At 41.5% G+C, this 15081-nt stretch overlaps 1 non-coding gene across 1 annotated transcript; it reads right to left on the bottom strand.

Moving 5' to 3' along the window:
• Positions 1–14526: 14526 nt before the first annotated feature.
• LOC111753720 (small nucleolar RNA SNORA2/SNORA34 family) lies at positions 14527–14663 on the bottom strand. The gene has a single exon (XR_002788514.1). It is a non-coding gene; the product is annotated as a small nucleolar RNA SNORA2/SNORA34 family (small nucleolar RNA).
• Between the last annotated feature and the right edge of the window lie 418 nt (positions 14664–15081).

The raw sequence follows: 15081 nt of genomic DNA, 5'->3' as shown, positions 1-15081 counted from the left end.
AATATAGTGTAGTCTGGAGCATCTCAGGTTATTCCCTACTACCACACATGTACACACACACACATACACACACACACGGGCATGGGCACACAGCTGAACATACACTCTCATATACAAACAACACCAGAACTAATCATGATTTAATTTATATATATTATGTGACCAGGTTCTCTTCTGTGCCTCTTATATCATTTCCCACTGCTCTCCATCTCTCTCATCTCCAGTAGTTGGTCTCTTTAACATCTCTTGAACATACAAAGCATGATTTTTAATCAGGGCCTTTGTGTTTATTGTCTTCTTTGCTTTGAATACTCTTCCCTTAAATAGTTACATGGCCACTCCCTACTTCACATAGATGTCTTCAATTTAAATGTTCTCCCCACAAAGTTTCCCTTCTAAGAAAGAATTCTATCTCCTGCTTCCGTTCTGTCATTCTCTAGTCACTTATTCTATATTTCTTTATAGTACTTCTCTTCCTCGCTCTTTTTTTTTCTTTTTCTTTATTTTTCTGAAGCCAGGGATTGAACTCATGACCTTGTGCCTGCCATGCAAGAGCTTGTGCCCCTGAACAAAATCCCCAGCCCATTCTTCACTCTTTCTTTATAATCTGTCTCCCTGTATTAGCCAGCTTTCCCATTCTCGGGACAAAATGCTCGACTCTCAGAATTTACAGATGGAAAGCTTTATTTTGGCTCACAGTTTCAGAGAGGTTACTACATACATGATTGACTAGCTCCAAGGCAAAAACACCATAGAAGGCTATGGCCCCTCCGGGGGAGAACCACCAGCATCTCCTGAGATCCACACCATGTTGGAACTTAGGACACTGGGAAACCAAGCATCTTGCCTCCCTGGTAAGCAGCTGTGGTGTGGCAGGCTGCAGCAGCCCCAGGGGGAGAACCACCACTGTCTCCTAAGATCCACACCATGTTGGAACTTAAGACACTGGGAAACCAAGCAATCAGCATGCCTCTGTGGTAAGTAATAGTGAACCTACTGGTGCACGGGCTTAGAGTCAAACATCCCACTTCCCCTACCCACTTTTAGCAAATGGGAACCAGAGATCTGAGCATCTCCTGGGAGGTGGACCGTATGCAATATAGCAAATAAGGGGGATTTCCTTCTACCAGCTTTTTGTTTTTGTGGGTTTTTTGGTAGTGTCTTTTTTAAAATTTTTATTTAAAGAAAGACTAAACAAAATGGGTAAAAATAATACATACTTTCATAGAAAAAAATAAATAGAAATCACTAGTTGATGATTACAGATTGTACTCTTACAAATAGTTATTCAAGATACTAAAGTGGAGCATATAAAGTGGGGATTCAAACAGTGAGACTGCAACCAGTTCTGTTCAACTATCCAACAAAAACTTAGAAATATGGTCATCAATCCTATACACTTAAACATACATGCAGTTATCTATATCTTCAATTATGTTGAGATTAAACAAACCCAAGCAGGTTAATATTGCTCTGAACAAAGAATAACACTATTGCTGGGTATCATATTATGACAGTCCAGGATCAGCACTGGGTACTTTAGTGTCTCTTTTTCTTCAAAGTATCTGTTCATTTCATCATGTGTCATAAGATCAGTTCTCATAAACTGTTTATAGATTCTACACATGCATGAGTCTTAACATGTATTTCTATCTTTTATATATTAGAAGGAGAAACAAAACAAAGCAAGACAAAACAAAACATATCCCTATAAACACATGAAATAAAAAAGACATATAAGACCATTGTACAAGGAGTTCTACCATAGTTCCTGTGTTGTCTCTTGTTATCTTCAATAGAATTGGCTATATCATCAGACATAGTATAATTGAATATATCAGTACATAACAGTATTAATAAAAACACAATTTTATATATAGTATAAAGCTTCAAAAACAGGCAGTTATCAAACCAGAATGTGTATCGTAGAGTCTTGTCATCTTCAGTGTAGTTGCCTATACTCTCAGACTTGATACTATCAATCATATCAGTTTTAAATAAAATCTGTCGATACCAAACAACATTCAAACAAGCCAGATTTAACTAAGATCAGTCATAATAAAACAATATAAGTCATACAGGGCTCCAGATTAAGATAATAGGAAATTAAAGATGATTACTGTGCTATATCCTGATGTTTTTGGGATAGCTGTCTGTGCCCTCCAATCTAATGCAAGTAGACAAACTAGGACAGAATAAAATCTATCTAAGCAGAATGGTGCAAGTAATGTGGGTTTGATATCCTGATACACTATTAACAATATCTTCTGTCATCTTTTTGAAGACTCTCCCTCCCCTTTTACTTCCCCAGAGTACACTGTGCATTTTTGGGTCTTACCATGACCCTTGGTTTTAAATGGGGAGAGGCAACCTGCTATTTACCTAAGTGGTTCCAAACCTTCTCTCTTCTGAACTTGATCTCTAATTGTGTCTTTCCAACCTATCCACAAATACTGATCTAGTTGCCCCTATTACTCTCTGGTTCTCTGTCACATAGAGCATTGTTTTCTCATATTTGATTTTCAGTCCATGTACTCTTTTTCATGTTAATTATGTTTCCTATAAATAGCATCTTGGTGGACCCTACCTCCTGATCTACTCCATGTGTGGTTCTTTTTCTTTTAATTTAGTGTATCAAGGCCATCTATATTAGAGATTATAACCAACCTTCTCTGCCTCATTTCTGTTATGCTCTTTTTTTGCCATCAGTTGTCTGCTTGTCTTCTTCATTCTGTTTTCTGCTTCATTCATTGAGGCCTCTCTGCCACTGTTCCTAGAATCCTAGTACTTTTCTCTCTCTCTAGAATGCTCTGCAGTATTCTCTGTAGAGTTGGATTGGTGGTTGCAAATTTCCCAAGTTCCTCTTTGTCTTGGAAGCATCTTGTTTCTCCATTAATTTCTAGAGACAGTTTAGCAGGGTGTATCAATCTGGGTTGGAAGTTATTTTCTTTCAGGGCTTGGAATATTTTGCTCCAAGCTCTTCTTGACTTGATGATTTGTGTCAAGAAGTCTGCGGTTATCCTGATGGGCCTTCCTTTATAGGTTATCTGTTTCTTGTCTCTAACAGCTTTTAATATTCTGTTCTTATATTGAATTTCTGGCATCCTGATTATTATATACCTGGGTTTAGCTCAGTTTTGGTTGTAGGTGGCTGGAGTTCTGTATGCCTCATACATCTGCATATCATTTCCTTTTCCTATGTTAGGGAAGTTTTCCTTAATTATTTCTATGAATAGCCTTTGTAGTTCCTTTGTTTGTACCCCTGCTTCTTCATTCACATTCTTTATTCTCAAGTTATAGATCCTCTTGTTGTCTTCTAGCCTTTGTATTGTTACTGCTTGTTTCCTTGTTATTTTTTAAAAGTTTTTCCTTTCATAATCCTACGTTGCAAAAACTGTCCTCCAGTTTGGATAATCTATCCTTAGTTTCTTTCAAGCAGATTTGCCATCTTTCCATAGAGTTTTTAATTTCCTGGTAATCTCTTTGAATCTGTTTCATGTATTCTATATTTTCTTTATATTTTTCATCAAATGGTTCTCTCCTTTGTTTGAGTTCCTCCCTTCTTTTGTCTGTGTCTACTTGAGGGGTGCGTAGCATCTCCTTTATTAATCTTCTTATATCTTGCTTTACTTGGCTAAATATTTCACTTTTGAACTAGTCTATAAGGTCCCAAAGATATCTCTTTATATCCACAGGTGCTGTGTCTGTTATTGCATGTTTGCTGTTCTCATTCTCCTTTGTATTTACCTGTCCTGGGTCCATGTTCTCAGGGTTGGGACCTGGGGACTTTTTCTTGTTGCTTCCTCTTCCCATCTTTTTTGTTTCTTCCAGGAGGCCCCAGTTTCTTTCTTTGTTGGTTACAATTCTGCTGAAGCACGCTGGCTAGGCGATCCTTCCCACTGCAGTGTGCTAGTGAGTTGCAAATGGAGACAGTGTATGCTGGCCCCTCCCCTCTGGATCAGTCAAGCTGCTGAGGCCTGCACTGTATTACTGTGTGCGGCCTCCCCTCTGGGTCAGTCAAACTTCTGAGGCCTTCACTGTGTTATTGTGCACCACTGCTGTAGGGAATTTATTTCATATAACCTATTGGGTCTCAGCCAAGTCACGTGACCCTTGCTTAACTCACCCCACCAATCCTATTTGGAAAGGGAACAACTGACTGAAGTTGCTGCTGCCCCTTGTACTTGCCAGTCCTGCCTGGTCCCAGATTGTTATCTGCCTGAGCCCCCCTTTCTGTGGTGGCTCCATTGCCATTACTCACAACAGGTCAATGCAGGCTCCCTGCCAGCTCAGCTCTCTGTTCCACTGGCCAACCCCCAACCTCAGTGTGACTGCGCCTCCAGTGAGTTGAAGCTGCGGGACCTCGGATGGCTCGGCAAGTTGCCCACTGCGGTGGGAGCACTGAACTGTTAGCTGTTCCAATAATAGCACCAGGACTGTATGTTTGATTGGTTCTTCTCACCTTAGTTTCTTCTTGGGATGAGAAAATTCATCTCCCTCTGTTCGGGGCTCCCCATGCTGTATTATGTTGAATTCCAAGTTGACTATCTTAGGGAGCTTCTGTAGCCAGCTGTTGTCTATCTGCCATCTTTGCTCTGCACCTCTACCATCTTTTTGAAGGCAAATATTTTTACCACTGTTTTGCTTTATTCTGATTAATGTTACTGTTCTATTCAATATTCTGTTTTGATAAGTTCTATAATGTTCTATACTTCATTTTATTTTGCTATACATAATTGAAACTATTGTGATGATAACGAGATATACTGTGATATCTATTGCTGTTATCCTGGTAACCTGTTGTGAAGTTCTGTACCAATTTCACTGCACTGTCTCAATTGGCTTTATTCTATCTTGTTCTGTTTTATTTTACTACCTTCAAAATAATAATAATAATAAAAACAGCATGGAAGAGAGCATGGCAGGGGAAAACTGCTGAATCATGGCAGCCAGGAAGAAGAGAGATGAAAGACAGAAACTAGAGTGGCATAAGTATACTCTTCCAGACTGCCCGCCACGCTGGTGACCCACCTCCAACCAGGCACTAGGTCCTCACAACACTTTCAATTATGAACTCATCAGTATATTAACCCACTGATGAGTATAGAGCTTCCATGAGGCAATCACCTTCAAAGGCTCCATGTCTAGGACTGGGTATGTAAGTCAATGGTAAAGCACATACAAGGGAGTGGGTTCAATCCCCAGTAGAAAAAGAAAAAAGAAAGGCAAAAGCTCCACCTCTGAACATGAGACTTCAGGGACAGTTTAAATCTAAACCATAACACAAGTCCCTGGAACTCATGGTCTTTTGGGAAAGATATTTTCTGGTTTTCTTCATGACCCTCTTCTCTTGTGCCTAGAACACCACCTGGTGTATAAAAGGACTCAGTTTTTGTTTACAAATTGATTGAATAACTGAATGAATATTTTCTGTTATGCAAATGTCTCTGAAACTGGGGATCACATGACTTGGCTGTGTTCTTGGGGTGGAGAAGAGGAAAAAACGTGGAGAGAAAAAGTTAATTTCTTAATAAATGATCCTGTTACAAGCTCATATTGTAGAATTGGGTATTGTCCTGTGCTTCTACAAGGCTTGTTCAGAAGATGTGAATTTGTTCTAAAGTTATTGATATACTAGGGTCCCAGGTGAATAAAGAGGCAAATTTCATATTTGCTTCTGCACCATTCTTCATCTGCAAGAAACAGAGTAAATGCAGAAAACTGTGCTTGCTGCACCTGCCCAACTAGCAAGACAGGAATCTATAAACACCACACACAATGTGTCTGCATCTGGGGTCACAAGTTCCTGTTGCACTTCATACAGCTTAACTGTTGAGCTGCAGCTCTGCTGCCACCCACCTTCACCAGTGACCTTCGAGTCTCCTGCAAGATAAAGTGCCATGTCCAGTGTGGTCCTTAGGTTTCTCTTAATGATTTAACTTCTGTAAGACTATGTTACCCGGCTTTTCAGATTCCTATCTGGTTTTTTACTGTGTCACTGATACATTTTTCAGAGTTGTGCCCCAACTCCATTTTCTTCATAAGCCTGGAGGGATTTTGCAGAGCTTGGTGATTTTTAGGTGCACACATTTCACCTTCCAACAGAACTGACTGTAATTGGGTCCAGCTACCCTCTACAATAACCTCTGCCAGACAGAAAAAAGCCTTAGGACAGGGACTATGTTTTATTCATTTGTGAATCCTTCAACCCTCTCATGACAGTAGCTTGGCATGGCATGTAATGGATGCTTACAAGATGTTTGTTGCTTCTCAAGCTTCTTTCAGGATAGCCCCATTAGCACCTTGGGAGCATCTTATCAAATTGAGCTTGAGACAGGCTGGCGAGAAAGACTCTGGGAAAAACCTGCCCAGGGAAGGACTTCACCTGCCCAGACCTTCCAGGATCCAACATTGAGAATAACTAACTTATATCTGAGCTGGTTGTAGCAACCCCTCCCCACAGCCCTCCAACCCAGTGCTGGAGAGTCCTCAGAAAGTTCAAGCAAGGACAATACAGAATCCCTCAGCAACCTACACAGCACCCTATGGTTGTGGCGATTTGCTACCAGAGGGCCCTACATAAGACATATTAATATCACAAGAGTTAATGGACCAGAAAGGGAAAAAAATTAACATAAATTACTTGCTGCTGTCTTCCATTACAACACGAGAACAAGTTCAATGTGGTGCCTGAGAAAAATCTGCCTTGAGAAGCAGCAGTCCTAATGGGCTAACATAACACCTTGGGCCCTCCCTGAGAAACAATAACCCCCCAGGCATCGAGTCCAGTAACAAATTACGCAGAGCAAGTGGCGTAAGGAGGATCGATTCACTGATGCTGCTTTCTGGTGGGTCCATTGTCCAGTGAGGGGATAGTAGCTTCTCTGACTGGATGCTGAGGGGCCTCTGCCTCTTCCTGGGGCTCTCCTGGTCCCTTGAGTCAGATTGTGAAATAAGCATACTTACTGAAAGCTACCACCAAAGCCTCTTTGGATGCAAAAGATACATCCCTCTACCACTTCTCATAACACCCCTCTATCCTCCTCAGACGGGGCTTGGATGGGCCACAGTAGGACTGAGAGAAAGAAGTAAAGGGCTGGGGAAAGAGATGTAAGGAGGTAAAAAGTTGGGTATAAACAAGACAGCCCCTGGCATTAGAGATGGGCAGTGGCTGACAGATGTCTAGTGGCAAACGTGACCAATGCTCAGGACACAACTATCAGTTTGTTGGTTTGTATCAAGATGTCCCCAAAGCCTCAGGTGCTAATTGGTGAGGAGAGAGCCTATGGAAAGGCAGGACGTCAGAGGCTGAGTTGGTCTGCCAGTGAAGACTCTGGCTACAGAAAATGGTCTGCAAACTGAGTTTGAGGGGAGATTTGGGCTTTACATCCCAAATTGTCTTTGTTTTTAACTTGCAATGTATACTAGGGCTTTATAGAGAAACAGAATCTATTTAAATGTCTGTATATAGAGGGATACATTAGATAGACTTACAGGATCAGAGACAGAAGAATCCTAATGGCAACTGCAAGATCAGAGGTGGAACAATCCAAAATGGCCGTCTGTACACTGACTAGCCCAGGAGTCAGTTGTAGTCAAAGGTCAAAGGCATGAAAACTCAGTGCAGAGTCAGTCACCAGTGCAAATCTGTGTTGGAAGGCTAAGAGTATGTCTCTGAAGGCTGAAGAAACTAGAGATCAATATCCAAAGGCAATAACAAAGATGAGATCTTTAAAAAAAAAAAAAAATCAGGGGGTGAGGGTTGGAGGACAGCTTCTTTTTTCTGTTTGTACCCTTTCCAGGCTATTGCTTGGCAGCACCCATATCTAGAGTGGGTCTTCCACTCTTAGTTTTTTTGGTCTATATGCCAATCATTCACAGACACACCCTGCTAGGCAGTTATTCAAGTCATTATATGAATGATAAAATATAGTTCATGTAACATAATAGTTACCATTTTTAATTTGGTGGCTTTTAAAAATATGCTATATTCACAATGTAGTACAGCCTCTATAACTATCTAATTACAGAACATCTTCAACACCCAGCTCTTTTCCTAATTCCTGTAACTCTGACAACCACAAATATACTTTTGGTCTCTATGGATTTGCCTATTCTGGATGTTTCAGGATAATTGAAGCATGTTCTATGTGATCTTTTGTATGTAATTTCTTTCTTTTGGCATAATGTTTTCCAGTTTCATCTATACTGTAGCATAAATTCCTTCATTCCTATTGTTCCTAGCTCTGTCAGTCTCTGCTTCAGGTTAACTGATCTACATTCACCTCTGTGTCCAGTTTTTGAAAGGTATCCATTCTGCGATGGATCTAACAAAATATGTTATGGTTTGTGTCTGGATGTCCCCCCAAAGATTCCTGTGGTCATGGGGGCAGGCTTCTATAGTTTATGACTGATTTATGCTCAAATCTATGATTATGGGTATGAGTGCTACAACCAAGTAAATGTGGCCTACATACAGTATAAGGGACAGAAGGAGTTTTCTCTAGGTGCTTCTCCCTCTTTTGTTACTTGTTACTCTCCTTGTTACTTTCGCTGTGTTTTTTTGCTACCATGAACGGTTGCCCCTGTGCCACACACCACCCTGCCTTGGAGCCAGCTGATTATGGGCTGGAATCTCCACAAATTATGAGCTAAATACATCTTTCCTTCCTTAATTTTGGGTGTTGGATATTTTGTCCCAGCAATGAGAGAAAAGTAACTAACACAAAAAATTATTGGTTTTTAGTTTGGTCAACTTTTCTTATTTTTAGGAAGCTGAGATTTTGATAACAAGTATGCTGAATCTATACATGGGCTGGGGGAGTACTACAATATTGTTTTCCATGAACATAGAATGTCTTTCCATTTATGTAAGTTTTAGTTAATTGTTTTTAGCTGTTTTTTGTTGTTTTGTTTTATTTTTCATTGTACTTTTACTCTGTTCTGCCTCAGCTGCTTTAGAGCTGAAGGGTTAAGATGTGAGAAGGGGTGGAGAGGTGGTAACTATCACTATTTCTCAGTCAGGGAAAAGACCAAGACTCTTCTGCAATCATCCGTACCAGTGCGCGACTGTTACCCAAGGTTTCAGCTGAGGTGCAGGGCAGCATGCATTTGGCTCTGAGCTTCTCAGGGTTACTCTGACTCTCAACTCTTGAGTGCTGAGCTGGGGAATCTCTTAGGTTGATTATTTCACTACAGCATCTTCTTTTGAGGTCAGCTGTGGAGCAGCAGCCCTAGTAACTCTGAGGTCTGGTCCCCAGTTCCTCTTTGTCCTGCCAGGAAGGAGAGGGTGCCTACTCTAGGAATGTTATTGGTGGAGAGGGCTACAACCATGAAAATTACGTTTCTAAGCCTTTCCCTAATCAAATCAAAGCCCTTCCCAACCAGTCTTTCAGCCTAAATGGAGTCTGATAATTACAAATTATTTCTAGCAGAAATGCTGACTGTGGGAGAGCAGGTTAGAGCAAATTTGATTCATATTAAAGCCATGGTCAGATCATCATGAACCTTCAGGGTATTTATTTTCCATCAGCTCTTCCCCAGTTCCCCCACCTCCCTTTCTGGCCTGGCTGAGCTGGAGACTTGCCTAATACAAATAACTGCATTAAAATAAAATCATGTGAAAGCTCAGGGGAACACGCCTGAGTTATGGAGAAGATAATAAGCTTGGACAACCACCCCAGCCCTCTCTTCTTACTCCCTCAAGGTAGGAGAAGGTTCACAACTGATTTGGGATCACTTCTAACAGTACATAGGAGGGAAACTAGAGCTTAAATGGTTTAAGGGAAAAAATGTAATAATGTAACAGATTGTTATCGTTCCACTGATCCTCCCTCAGTCCCTTATCTCTGAAGTAATTTCCACTTCTAAATTATGATCAGAGGAGCTATGGGTATTTAACAGAACAAAGAAACAAAGCCATGAGAAACAAACCAAAGCCACAGGGATGTCTTTGTTCACTCAGTCACTCATTTATTCATTCATTCACCCTTTCATTTATCAAACATCTGAGGCTCTGTCCCAGGCATTCTGCTGCTGCAGAAGACACAGAAATTGGGTTTAGTCTCCAGCGCCACCATTCCTTCTTGCCTCTTAGTTGCTCTTAATATAAGGAGGCAGATGTGAAGCCAGATAAGCCACACTACCTGCAAATGTATTGCTTCTAAGAACTTGCCACTTAAGACTTCCTGGCTTGGGTTAGATTGGAGCAGTGGGTGGTAAAGGATGATCACTGCTTTTCTGTCTCTAGGAGCTGAAAATTAGAACTGTTAATTTATCATTTTACTTTTTTTGGTGTTGGGGATGAACTCAGGCCTTGTGTAAGCAAAGTAAGTGGTCTACCACTGAGCCACATCCCCAGCCTCAAATTTGTCATTTTAAAAAACTAAGAACAGCTGTGCAAAATGGTACATACTTGTAAACTCAGCTACCTGAGAGGCTGGGGCAGGTGGATTGCTGGGACCTTGAGGCCAACCTGGGCTACATGGTGAGTTTAAGGCCAGTCTGAGTTACATAGTGAGACTTCATCTCAAAAATAAAAAAAATAAAATAAATTTAAAAAGCAAGAAATAAATGAAAAAACGTAAGAGAAGGAGAAAGGAAGGTAGAAGAGCATCATCTTTTATTAGGAGTGGTTTTCCACTTTTCCAGTAGCTTTGGAAAGGCAGTTAATATTCACGGTCTCAGAGACCCAACTCTTTGGGGATAAGGTCTGGCTCTAGAGGTGAGAGAGCTAATCAGATCACAAAGACAAACCACGAAGGATATGTGGCTCCCAATACTGTGATATTGCTCTCTGCCAGCCTGCACAAGAGTGATTAGGAGAAAGAGAGTGGCCGAGGAGGGCTGGAGGCCAGCAGAGGGGAGATGACAGGGAGCATCGTTCTTGTCCTAGCAGCAAATCAGGTGAGGGCAGCTTTATCTTGGTACCACAAAAACTCTATGGCTTTGTTTCCCCTCCCCCCAGGTACAGGAGATTGAACACAAGGCCTCATGCATGGTAGACAGTCCTGTACTACTAAGCTACATCCCAACCCTTCTGGGGCTTTCTCCTGTTGGGCACAGTTGTTCTTGGCTCCTCTCAGGCTGGGTTTTGGGAGACAGTCACACCTCAGATCTCCTCTCAGTGTGAAATGGACTGCTGCATTTCCAGGGCTTAACTGCCCACATTAGCTAAAAGCTCCATCAGAAATGAAAATACATCCCCTCTTTTTATCAAAAAAAAAGGAAGAGAGAGAGAAAGCGAGAAAGGATAATAACTCAGCCAGCTCTCACGTACATTTATCAAACATTAGCCTCCCTTGTTTCCAAGGACATCTCTGATGTGAAGCACAAAAGACTGCTAAGTGGTTGCCGAGACAAAAATCTAGGGGACACTAGGCTAAAGAGTGACCAAGGCTGCTTTCCATAGCCCATCAGAGTCTTGTAGCTTTCCAAAGTGTCATATGTCCCTCCCCAAGGAATGGGAGGATGTGACTACTCAAAACTTTAAATTCCAGGCTGGGGGAGCAGCTCAGTGCTAGGGTGCAGGCCCAGTGCCACTACCAACCACAGAAGAACAAATCAAACTAAAATTCCTTTGTTTCTCACGGAAGATAATGACAACAGAAATATAGTAACTGTGGCACCTTACAATTTTCAAAGGACCTGCAGATACTCTCCTCATTAGCCCTCACAGCCTCCCTGAAAGACTAGCAGGACAATGCTATTTTGTCATTGTTAAAGCTAATGAAACTGAGATTTAAGGAAGAAAAAGTGACTTACGGTTATGGTTTAGATCAAGAATGTTCCTCGTGCGTCCAGAGGTGAGACTTTTGGAAGATGACTGGATCATGAGAGCAGTATATTCATCAGCAGATTCAGATTAATCCACTGCAGGGTTCAGTGCTGAATGTGCTGTTAGGAGGCGGGGACTGGTTTGGAGAGGTGGGTCCTTGGAGACATGACCTGCAAGGGTGTATCTTCTTCCCAGGAGGCCCCCTTTTCTCTTGGCTTCTAGGCCACCATGACATGAGCAGCTTTCTGCTTCACCAGGCCCTTCCACCATGCTGTTTCTGAGTTTGAGCTCACCAATCATGGACTGAAACTTCCAAAACTATGAGCCAAAATAAATCTCTTTTTCTTTAAATTGTGGATATATTGTGTCTCAGCATGAAAGAGTGACTGAAATACCCAATGTCACCAGTCTGTGTTGAAGTTGTGTCTAATGAGGACTGGGCAGTTTTAGTTTCTAGTACAGGTAGGATTTAAGCAATTCTAAATATTGCATCCAAAGAATTTGAATAAATTCTGCATTCCCTCAATTTCATCTCCAAACCCCCACTTATACAAGTGTTTTACCTACACTGACCTCTACCTAATTCAACCTACCATTCCCTACATTGCTCACTGAAGCCTAATTCTGCTGTCAGAAGCCTGATTTTCTTTTGTCCTGTGGTTCTAGGGATTGAACCCAAGACCTTATACTTGCTATTCAAGTGCTCTGCCACTGAGCTACAATCTCAAGTCTTTTTCATCTTTTGGCTTTGTTGCTTTCTTTTCTTTCTTTTTCTGTCTTCTCTTGGACAGAATCTCACTGTGTAGTCTAGGCTGGCTTTGAACTTGCTGTGTAGCACAGGTTGACCTTGAACTCAGCGGCAATCCTCCTGCCTCAGCCTTCTGAGTCCTGGGATTATAGGTGTGCACCACCATGCCCAGTTTTATTTATTTTATTTTTTCCAGCTTTATTTTTATTTTGAGACAAGATCTCATGAAGTTGCCTTAGCTGGCCTTAACTCTGATACCTCTGGCTTAACCTCCCTAGTAGATTATAAACATGTACAGCCCACATCCAGCCTGATTTCTGTCAGAAATTGGAAGCCCTAGTTCTTCAGTGAGGTTCCATAGCAGATAGGTCTCTCTTCTGCCCAACTCTAAACCAGTCTTAATAATTTGATTCTCTTTGCTAATGACTAACCTAGGAATGAGCACATTAAGAAATTTTCTTATTCTGTGAGGTAGAAAGGGAAATCTGTACATGGTTATGGGAAGGGCTGACTCATTTTAAAGAGTTTGCACTGTTCCTGTCTGCCACTGGACACTGTATGAGGGTAAAGAAGTGCAGGAGACTGGAATTTAGGCAACCATCTTGGTATCTGGAAGGGAGCCAGCCCAAGATGGCTGAACAGGACATAGTCTGGTCCTTGATAGGAGGGTCAATTTGACTTGCCAAATTAACCAACCTCGGAACCCAGCCTCTATAGCCTCCAGATTTCTTTATGTAAGGTAACAAAATTCTGTCATTCACCATTGTTTTTGCAATGTTGGAGCTTAAATGTAGGGCTTCACATACAGTAGGCCAGTGCTCTACTACTGAGCTGGCCCTGTCTGTGCCACTTTGAATTGGGACTATCTCTTCTTTCCACTGACAGCATTCTACATGATACACCTTTCTGTTTCTCAAACTTCCCAAGTTCATTCTCTTTCCAAGATGTCTTCACTTGCTGTTCTCGCTGTTTGGAACATTTTTCCACCAGATGTTCGTATGGTGATCTCCTTGCTATCAGTTAGGTTTCAGCCCGAAGGTCTCTTCTCCAGAGAGACTTTCTAAACACTACCCAATGTAAACAAGTCTTCCAGTTAGTATGTTTTTTTAATGACGTTTACCAGTACCAGAGCTCATTTTTTTGTTTATGTGCTTGCTTCTTTATTATCTATTTCCTCAGTAGAGCACAAGGTCCATGTGAGTAAGGATTGTACCTAGTTTTTTTTTTAAAAGAGAATAAAACAAAACAAAACAATGGGATTTATATTGGATTTAAAAAACAATACAGTAGAAAGTCAACCATAATTACTGTAATGCACATTGTTACCCTCTAAATAGAGGCTGAGACCACCAGACACAGGCATGCAAAGTCAGTCAAGCAGCACAAGCACTAAGTTGTTTCTTTATTTCAGTTACCAACATCTCAAGAAATTTCAGGTGTGTAGCTTCTAATGTGCTCTATGTATATGTCTCCTGGACTTGTTCTGTGGGAGATACAGGCATGCAAAATTAATCAAACCAGGGCCGGGGCTATAGTTCAGCAGCACAGTGCCTGCCTGGCAAGCGTGAGGTCATGAGTTTGATCCCTGGTACCAAAAAAAAAAAAAAAAAATCATCAAATGATAAAGCATTGTTGTGTTTACTTTAGTTGCTATCATTTCAGAAATTTCAGGTGTGTGACTTCTAATTTCTTTTGTCTATGTCTTCGGGACTTGTTCTGGTTGGGCTGGAGGTCTGAGATTGCACCCTGCTCCTTTGTTTTGACATTTTCCTGTGTTTCAAGGATTCACTGGGTTGCGGAGTCCCAGGTGTTTCCTGCATTGGCTGCTTATCCCAGGGTGCAGGAGTTTGGGCTAAACACCTGGGTTCCTCCAGTCCAAGGTCCTGGGATGGCAGAGACAACTCAAACCCAGGGGTGTGGCTTCCTCTCCTCAGGGCTGGCCCACTGGCTCACTGGTGGAGGATGGGTGGGGCAGTGGACAGGGTTTATTCTCCCATGGGCGAGTTGTTTCTTCCTAATGAATTGACCATTACATTTCTATAGTTTTGAAATGCCCAACAGAATATAGAAAGATATCACTTTAGGCTCCTGCTTGAAACTAACAGCTTCAGAAAACTGCCTTTCTTGATTCAGGGCCAAAGGACTGTAACTCCCAGCTCATGGTACAGGGCCTACCACTTTGAGGAGTTCAATAAATAGCTGTCTAATGAATAATGAACCCCAGAGACAGTTTCACTGTGCAGCTCCCAAATCTCCTTCTCCCTCATTGGCCTTTCATCAATTCCTTTTACAAAACCCTAAATTTCAGTACCAAAAAGAAATATAGAAGGCAGCAGAGATGGAAAACATCATAAAAGCAAAATTATTTTAGGTTTAAATGTAAAAGGAGAGCAGGCTGATTGCATAACGTATGTAGATCTATGCAAATTACTATGCTAGTTAAATAGAGGAGAAGCTTAAAGTGGTGGGAAGTCCAGAGTTCCACATTGGGTGTGTTTTCCTTCTCACCAGGGTGTGGCATGGATGTTTCAGGCTCAAAAGTAGGAATACTGATATT

Source organism: Cavia porcellus, unplaced genomic scaffold (genome assembly GCF_034190915.1).
Source record: "Cavia porcellus strain 051 isolate PalLab524CR breed Dunkin Hartley unplaced genomic scaffold, mCavPor4.1 scaffold_21, whole genome shotgun sequence".
Classification (NCBI taxonomy): Eukaryota; Metazoa; Chordata; class Mammalia; order Rodentia; family Caviidae; genus Cavia; species Cavia porcellus.
The sequence above is the reverse complement of the archived record's forward strand: the minus strand, read 5'-3'. Positions and strand labels throughout refer to the sequence as shown.